At 35.5% G+C, this 9,952-nt stretch overlaps 1 long non-coding RNA gene across 1 annotated transcript; it reads left to right on the forward strand.

The window, feature by feature from the left end:
• The first annotated feature begins 1,352 nt into the window (after positions 1 to 1,352).
• Positions 1,353 to 9,012, forward strand: LOC136825480 (uncharacterized). The gene is made up of 4 exons (XR_010849353.1): positions 1,353 to 1,493; positions 6,506 to 6,551; positions 7,415 to 7,594; positions 8,097 to 9,012. It is a non-coding gene; the product is annotated as an uncharacterized lncRNA (long non-coding RNA).
• Positions 9,013 to 9,952: the final 940 nt, after the last annotated feature.

The raw sequence follows: 9,952 nt of genomic DNA on the forward strand, positions 1-9,952 counted from the left end.
ACCTGTTGACCTAAGCAGTGAATTATATACTTAGTTGTTGTTCGCCTGTTGTGGGTTAGATCTGGAATGGAGAGAAAGGGAGAGGAGAAATAAAACACTAGACGAGAGCGTTCATTACTCCGCCAACAAAATATATACCTACGAAACGGGAGGACCTCGACGAGGTAATCTTCATTGGTGTGAAACCATTCATAAGACATTCTCTCTCTCTCTCTCTCTCTCTCTCTCTCTCTCTCTCTCTCTCTCTCTCTCTCTCTCTCTCTCTCTCTCTCTCTCTCTCTCTCTCTCAATCATGTGCGGTACACTGTAAACAGTCCTAAGGGCTCTTAGTAACTTCCATCTGGATTCCTGGCTGCATTGCTCTCTGCTTTTTATTTTCAATCATTTCCCTCGTGTTCCTTTCTACTCAGATATCCATCTTTATTAACTCTGGTCTCTTTAAACTGTTTTCCACCTAGAATTTTCTTACCGATTCTGACTGAGGTGACTCACTCACGCTGCTAGCTTCGCTTGCCTCACTGCCGCCCAAAGGTTCAGTGGTGGTCACTGGTCCGCGGAGTCTGGCATATATTCTCGGTCACCCATCCAAGTACAGACCAAAGTCAGTGTCCCTTCGCTTAAGGACCAGTTACTGCCTGCTATTTATTGCAGTCTCGTTTTTTGATGAAAAGGTCTTCGTTTAAACTCGAAACAGCCTGTTTTCCTTGTTTCTTACCTGCTTCCATATACTCATGGTATGCTTCTGCATTCTGGGCATCGTCGAAATTTGATGGCCTCATTATCACTAGTGTTAGACGTAATTCCATTTAGTGATTAGCACATATAAACAGAGACACACACACATATATGTATATAATATATATATGTATATGTATATGTATATATCATATATATATATATATATATATATTATTATATATAATATTATATATATATATATATATATATATAAATAATATATATACACACACACACACACACATAATATTATATATACTATATAGATATATAGATATATATACATATATATATACATATATATATATATATATATATATATATATATATATATATATATATATATATATATATATATATATATATATATGGGCCTATGTGAGTGTGTGTAGGTAAGTATTGTAAACACATATTAACAAGTTTCATACTCGTCGGCATCTACATACGCGCGTACAGGTACAGTCACTTGTATATTCGTATGTTTGGGATGGGGAATGGAGTAAGGACAAACATGAACATCAGATGCATCACCAGATGCCATCGCAGCCGATTCACAAGTGTCCGGATACAACATCCACGCATGCGCGGTCGGCACGCCAACGTAACACTTCGAAACTGCCATTGAAAGCGCCGACTCTGTACAGTATTAAAGAGTCCACGTTGCTCGGAAGTTCTTAATATACAGCAAGCGCGTTGCCTAGGTAACGTTCAGCCGTTGGACGACACTCTTTAATTAACAGAGTTGAGAAACTGAGGTAAGTGCCTTTATGAACAAAGTGCATACCGCGCTAAACTGTCTTTTTTGTTCACTCTTGGACGTCGCTCTGTTGGCCCACATTAAATTTGGTCCATCTTAAAGGGCCTGCTTTGTTTGACAGTTACAACTTTATAGTAATTTTAAGACCGAAGTGTCTTAAAGGGCCTGCTTTGTTTGACAGTTACAACTTTATAGTAATTTTAAGACCGAGGTGACATCGATATCTAAAGTGCTTCGTTCACAGCTAAGACTCAGTGTTAATGAACGTCTGTACTTGAGCGAAACCGACTTGGCCCCTTAAAAAGAGGCAGGTTTTACAATTCAGAAGTAGAGAGGAAGAAGAAAGTTCCACATTTTTTTAGTGAATGGTGAGAAGCATTGATCTAGTTAGTTAATTTTGGTGTCCACAACTTAAAATCATTATTAATAACTCCCTCTCTGTGTGTATTCACATTGCGCAACCATTGCTTAAATTAGTGACAGGGAATGGGAGAAAGCAGGACAAAAATAAGGCGAGGAAGATCAAAAGTAAATTCTAAGTTAATAAAATAATTTCTAGTAATAATGTATATATACTGTATATATATATATATATATATATATATATATATATATATATATATATATATATATATATATATATATATATATATATATATATATATATTCTTCGTTTGACGTGCTTTTCCCATTTTTATATGGGGTAAGCACGATATCTTCTTTGAAGAACTTTGATTTGGCGTTGGGGTAGAACGTAGCCTCGATCGGCTGCCCTGCCTGACATCGCTTAGACCCCGGTAGCGCATGTGTACATGTATCGTACCAAATCCCCAGCTCCCTTTCTCCTAGCAGCGAGGAGATTTGAGCGGTTAGGTCGACAGTTCGAGACGTGTGAGGTGTCTGTTATGTTTTTAGAAGATGTTGGAGTGGCTTTGTTTGTGTGTGTATTAGTCTGTAACACCCATTTGCTTTCAGCAAACCTATCCGTTGATTACATACATAATCCCAGGGTGTCTACACGGACAGCAAAGTGTCCGCCTCTCTGACCGGTCGGCTGCGATATTATATATGTTTGTGTGTGTGTATAAATATATAACATTTACAGTATATATATATATATATACAGTATATATATATATATATATATATATATATATATATGTATGTATATATATATATATATATATATATATATATATATATATATATATATATATATATATATATATATATATATATATATATATATATATATATATATATATTGTGGACGTGTAAGCACACACACACACACAGTGTGATGTATCTGTATCTAAATATTGTTATTATAAGATAGCACTTTGCAGTACCTGTGTATTGCAACACATGAACCTGTAATATGTATACATATACATGCGTATAAGAATGCAACCACGTTCATACATTTCCTTGCCCGCACCTACAGTGCATACACCTTTTCATAACTTCAGAGCACTGCACTCAGTGTTGTTACAAGAGTAGTATGACAACAATCAGCAAATTCATTATCCCAGTTATTTATTCGCTCGTGCAAGTCATATTTTGCCTTTTCATTCCTGAAATGCTCTTATTGCCTCTACTTGTTACAAGAAATTCATTATCCTAATTACTTATTCGCTCATGCGCATTATATTTTGCCGTACCATTCCTGAATTGCTCTTCATCAATTTCGTCATATTAGAACGTCGCCCTGGCGTATTTGCTCAAGATTGATTGATTAATTGTTGGTTATCTGGCGTTACAACTACCAGGGTCACTGACGCCGAATTTGCTCAAGAAAACTCGCAAAAAAACAGATAAATGCAATTTTCAGAGCCGAATTCGAACTTGCACAGGCGGCCAAGTTGCTCGCACATCATGAGCAGAGATGTTCTAGGAAACCACACCTCACCATTGTCATGAGTCAGCACCTGTAGCGACAACTGATCAGGGGAGGACTGAATACCTTCACTTGCAACACCTGCGACTGTAACCTTGGCGTTAAAACAAGACATTCATTGCTCCATTTTGGTTAGGCGGTTTAGATTCAGCCGGCCTTATGCCAGCACTGACCTCTGCCCGAAGGCAGCCTGTAATTGTAGGTAGGTGTTATAAAGAAGAAGAGGCCTGGTGTAGCCCTCTGGACCTGGCATAAGCAACCGAGATTAGCTGGAGAAAATAGAATGAGAAACTAAAGGAAAAAGAGAAGAATTGAAATGACAAATGAGAGGAACGAGTAGCAAAGAAAGAAAGAAAAGATTGCAATGAAAAATCTCAAACAGCAAAAGAAAAAGAATAAAAAAAAAACAGGAAAGGAAATCAGGAATGAAAATGAAGTATGAAAAGAACGACAATAGAAAGGAAATGGAATTAAAAAAAAATACAAAAAATAAAAAGAGGAAAAACCAGAAAGAAACGTATATTAAGAGTCCAATTATAGCTCCAATAACAACGCCATTGTAAGTCACAACTTCCATTCAATCCAAAGCGCTGCGGAAGTTACGACATAGTTCCGTTGCCCCGTCACTCGTGCAGACGAGAAGCAAATAGACTGAGGTTGATTCATGCATATTGCCAAAGCATTTCTAGTTATTTCTGTTACTTGAGTCGGATCTTTCCTAGATAGTGACCCCCAGGGGTTTTAACCCGGCATGTATCCACCTTTGCGGTGTGTTTAGACAAGCCCGTTGGGGATGACCGTAAAAACATAAATAATAGACTATAAAAATCATGAAGATAATGACCCCCCAAGAAATATTAGTCTTAGATAACGACCCCCGAAAACCCTTGGGGTCACAATCTAGGAAAGATCTTTGAGTTTGTTTGGTACATTTGCAACGAAACAAATAGATATACAGATAGGGAGTCTGAATAGCTTGAATTATGATAAAAAAACCAGCTCTCATTTAGCAGTGAGAGAAAAACTGAGAGGGTCTGAATATGCTGAGTGATAATAGAAATTTCCGTTTTACACAAAAAGAGAGAGAGAGAGAGAGAGAGAGAGAGATCCAGGTAGGTGTGGTAATTGATCACACAGAAATTCCTTCATACAAATAATAAGAGATCAAAATGGACTGCATTAACACGGAATGATTCTGCAGAATTCCCTTCACACATTGAAGCAAAGAGAGAGAGAGAGATTAGAGAGAAAAATCTCAACTTCTCCTTTTATGAGACCCAGTGACAAACAACAAACAAATTATAAACAGTGTAAATGCACTCCAATAACAGTATAAATAAGCGTGTCAAGGTCAGCCTTTCACACACACTCGGGTCATGAGGGCTGTATGAATATTCATGAGAACGTATCCGCGCTATGTCGAGCCCGGCTGGCTACCGGCAGGAAGACTGTTATGCGAATCGTTTCGCAAAACAAACACGCCAATGCAAAAAACAAGAACAGAGACTGCCGTTTATTTCGCTTTTATGGAGAGGATATTGCTAGCATGTTTGACGCTCTGATTGTGTTAGAGAAATAATGAAATAATGCTTTATTGTGTTTGTCGAGCTTGTATGTAATGACTCTCTCTCTCTCTCTCTCTCTCTCTCTCTCTCTCTCTCTCTCTCTCTCTCTCTTGTTCCTTCATAGCACAGTCGGTAGTGTTTACAGCTCATAACTGAACAATCTGCGTCTGATCACCAGCCCAGTGACTGTACACTGAGAAAAATCTGAAATCCAGAATTCTCCATCGTTCTTTGTAATCCAAAAGTACAGTAAATGACCCTATCGCTTTTGCGATTTTGGAAAGTATACAGTAATAAAAGGTTGTTTAGTTCATTTATTCTTTAATTATTCCATCTCATTCAGAAAATCCCAGAAATGACGCATTTTTTTATTTACTTGCACAACGAAAATGAAAACGCCCAAACTGTAAATGTGAGATATTGTTATGCAATTTTAGAGAGCTGGTCATTGTCGTTAATCATAGTTAATTCAACAGTAACTTATATACACTATAATAAGAAAATCTAGGTTCATTTTATGCAATTTTAGAAAGCTGGTCATTATTGTTAACCATTACATAATATATAATAGGTAATTCAGTAGTGACTTATACAACATAATTCGAACAACTATTCATCATGTAATTGCAAAAGGATAAATATGGTGATGAATCATGAGGTGCTATATATGGAAAGAACGTTTAGGTCTCTGACAGTCTCACTGGCTCTGTCCATGACAATGAATTCGGAACAGCTGGGAAAGACTGTCTTCTGAGGGTCCAACGCGTCTGTGTAACACCTAGGCATTTCGTTATCGTTTCCTTCCTTCCACGTCAGATTTAAGAACACTGCGTTTGGTTGGGACTGAAATTAACATTGTTTAAATTTCATCATCTCATCTACTTGGTTTATTCTTGGAAGTCCCTCTCTGTGCCCTCATTTGGTCCATCATATGAGACCTGTGCCTTGTTCAAGAGAGTTTACAATTTTCTGCAATCATTTGTCCTTCTGATGAATTATGCGAACATTACGAGTAATACTTCTAAACACTTGAAGACTAATGGAAAGATGTCTGTTGAACTTACTCGGAAAAAAATTAAGTGAGCACACACAGACAGTATTTCTAATTCATACAGTATACTATACTTTTTTTATTGTATGAATTCGAAGGTAATTGACTACATTAATGATACGAAGTTAAGATTCTAGCTAAGCAGTAGATATGAAAAAAATAAATGGTTATCCATTTATATATATATATATGTATATATATATATATATATATATATATATATATATATATATATATATATATATATATATATATATATATATATATATATATATATATATATATATATATATATATATATATATATATGTGTGTGTGTGTGTGTATATAATCATAACTTTCTCTATTCTAAATCACATAATCTTAATTCACGAGGGGAAATCATAAATCAGTTCTGTGTGATATAAAATGAACGTAGAAGTTAGTTCTATTTTTGCGAAGATTATTTCTTTTCTTCACCATTGTCTTGACTAATATTACTCATTTATTATTTCCAGGTCACGATGAAGGTGACACTACTGCTTATGTCCGTTGTATTCGTAGGTAAGAATGAGTTGTATCGTCTCTGATTGCTCCGAAGTTAATTATATGCGTGAATTATTTTTAATGAAGATGAGGTCGCCATTACTTTCCTCCTGAATGATGAACACATTCTCATATATATATATATATATATATATATATATATATATATATATATATATATATATATATATATATATATATATATATATACAATTATATATATATGTATTTATATATACATATATATATATGTGTGTGTATGTAATCTAAATTATTATAAACAGGTTCCTAGTAACTTCTCCATTGCAGGCTCTAGCAACTGTGATAGAGTAAGCTGGAAATTAATGAATAAAAAGAAAAGGAAAAATTTAATTATCGTATCCTAAATAATTATGGATTATTTCTTCGCCCGTCAAACATTACCTGCTGTTCCTAATCATAAAATTATTACTACATTCGTTTTAGTAATTAACTGATTTTCATTCTTATTTACGCTTTTTAATATTTGCTCATCGCTTTTAATCATTATATATGGATTTATCATCAAGCCTGTAATTTTACATCGCTAAATTTCGTTCTTGTGGGCCAATGGTTAGGAAGTCTGGCTTACTATGCTCTCCCGGGTTCATTTCCCGCGTGAGGTGAAGCACTTTGGGTGCATTCCTTTAAATCCCATTGTGCCTCTGTTGGCCAAATTAGTAATATTTAATCAGTAGTTAATCGACTGTGGTGTGTCACAACCTGGATAAAGAAGGTCATCTGGCTTGCAAACTCATCCCTAAAAGTCTCGGATGACTTACATCTCAATAATAATAATAATATAATAATAATAATAATAATAATAATAATATTATTATTATTATTTCCTTCCACCGCCTCAGGAGTCCTGTGCAAGTGCCCGTACAAGACATCGGAAAACGGCCACCGCGAACTCCCGCGCTCGGCGAACTGCATCGTGAACCGGATGATCGCGCCCGTTTGCGGGGACGACGGATGCTGGTACACCAACAAGGACTTCATGGAATGCGCCAACAACGTGCTCAGAGACGCTGGACAGCCTGGTGAGGAAACTCTCTTTTGATTTAGGGAAGCTATCAAGCGACATTTGTGTCGACCCTTTTGGTTTAGGGAAGCTATAGCATTTGTGCCGCCATATTGCTAAGCGGTTCATGTTCATCTGCCTGATAAACCACTCAGATTAGCTCTTTCTACACGATGCATATTTTGCAGGTGAGAATAGCTCATCTGTGCTGAGATCAATTGTAATGTCTAGTGGTGAAAAATACTCCTCTAGAAGTGAAAAGTTAACTCGTAATAAAAAAAATAGCATTTCAAAACTAAAAAACGAGATTCATAATAGAAAATTAAAACTTCAGGAGTTGAAGAAGATCCATGATGATAATGAGACAGTTAATAGTCAATATGATTCTGATTTAGAAGTACAGTTAGTAGATCAAAAGTAATGATATTGATCAAAACAAAAAATTTACGAATACCAACAATATCTTAGAAGTGAAAGAAGTGAAACCATAATAATAACAAGGATAAATAATCAAATTTCAGAGGTGAAAGAAGCGGATATTTCCAAATGCGAAACAAGTGCCGACCAAGTGAACCCAACACCTGCGCCGATACCAGTAACCCTCAATGAAAACAACAATAAAAACCCCGCTAAAAACAGCACCAACAACGACAGAATCCAACTTTTCTCCGTTGATGACAAAAATTAAATAAATCAACGGCCACCCACCCCCACCCCGAAAAAAAACCCTCCCTGCCACCCCACCCACCAAAATTTATTTTTTTATTTCTGACTTCCGCACCAAAAAATGCGAAACAGTTCAGTCTATCAACTATGTGATAAAATAGAACTGGTTTATATGTTATATATTTTGTGCAGTCCTCATATATTAAGCTTTATGTGATACTGATGACCATTCTCATGAAAAATTAGACCTATCAATTTGTAACCCAGTTTTCTTAATCTTATTTCAAAAACTTTGTGTATTCCTGATTTTATTTGTATCCTAAGACAAGAGAGCATGGTTAGGTTTTATTTTCTGGACGGAAATCCGCGATGACTCAGGTTAATCCAGCCAGCAACTGGTCCTCTTCAGCGGAGACTGATGTTACAGCTTATTTCACCCTTTTTGAGATCGCAAATCCCAAACCAAAAGATCTTTATCAAAAGACGTCGAAAGTTTGTTACTAAACATAGATTATGACCAAAATGAAGGCATTTTCATAAAAAAGTTTATGAGGTTTTGCCATTGCTGAAGTTATTGATATTTTTATGTAAAATTGATATATGGCAGTATTACCGAAATCTACATTTGAAAGTTATTGTGATATTTCTTGACCATATATTTCATGTGTATAATAATTCTTTGAGAACGGCCTCTCAAAAATCATTGTTAGTTTACATAGAAAACGGTTCTGAAGCAAATATAATGTAGAAAAATAAACAGTAAACAAGGTGGATGGTAAGAGGAAATTTGTCACCCTACGAACATCGAATAAAATAAAACGGGAAGGAAATGTAATTTGCCAAATCGAATTCCATGGTTTTCCTAACATTCAAGGATTTTGTTAAATCAAGATTCTCTTTGCATTTGTCTCATTATGAGAGAGAGAATTTTCAGTGTACTGTATAAAAAGCCATCTCAATAACTTCGGTTGCAAAGATGAACACCAGGCTTTTGATAAGAGATGAAAATAATATGATTTGAAAATTATCGATGTGAGTAAGATGAATACCGGGCTTCTGATAAGAGATTAAAACAATATGATTTGAAAATTATCGATGTGATAGCCAGTAGAGCTAATACCCTAATACAACAAAATATTTAAGCTAAAAATGTCTGCATGTTTTGAATTCTTTGACGCAGCTCAGAATTGACAGCGATTTGCAATAACCCATTGACCTGGATGTTCTTGAGAAAACAGAACTAGATGCAATTCAAAACTTTTATAGACCTATGAAGCATAGGACTAACCCCTGTGATTCATAGGCCTGTAATCATTATAATTGTTACGTACAGAACCTAACTTTACTTCTTAGCTTTTTAGATTTATAGTGTTTTATGAAATTTCCTTTTAATGAAAAGTTGACGAAAATATATACAAAAAACAAATCTGAAATACTGACGATATGCACTGATTTTGGAATTTCATTGCCTACTGCTTACTGTCCGTTAAAGTGCAGGATAACCTTGAGTTCTGTTCTTGTACGTTTTTATCTATCAAAATTGGCAACCTGCACCCCGTTATTCATTTATCTGTAAAGCCATCCACCATTAATGGAGTCAAGACGAGGTTCTGCCAACCTCATCTCACCAATGATTGTTGAAACCGGAATAGTTGCATAAGGGAAAACTGGAATAGATCAAAAACAATAATCATTTATTTACTCATATATT

Source organism: Macrobrachium rosenbergii, chromosome 37 (assembly GCF_040412425.1).
Source record: "Macrobrachium rosenbergii isolate ZJJX-2024 chromosome 37, ASM4041242v1, whole genome shotgun sequence".
NCBI lineage: Eukaryota > Metazoa > Arthropoda > Malacostraca > Decapoda > Palaemonidae > Macrobrachium > Macrobrachium rosenbergii.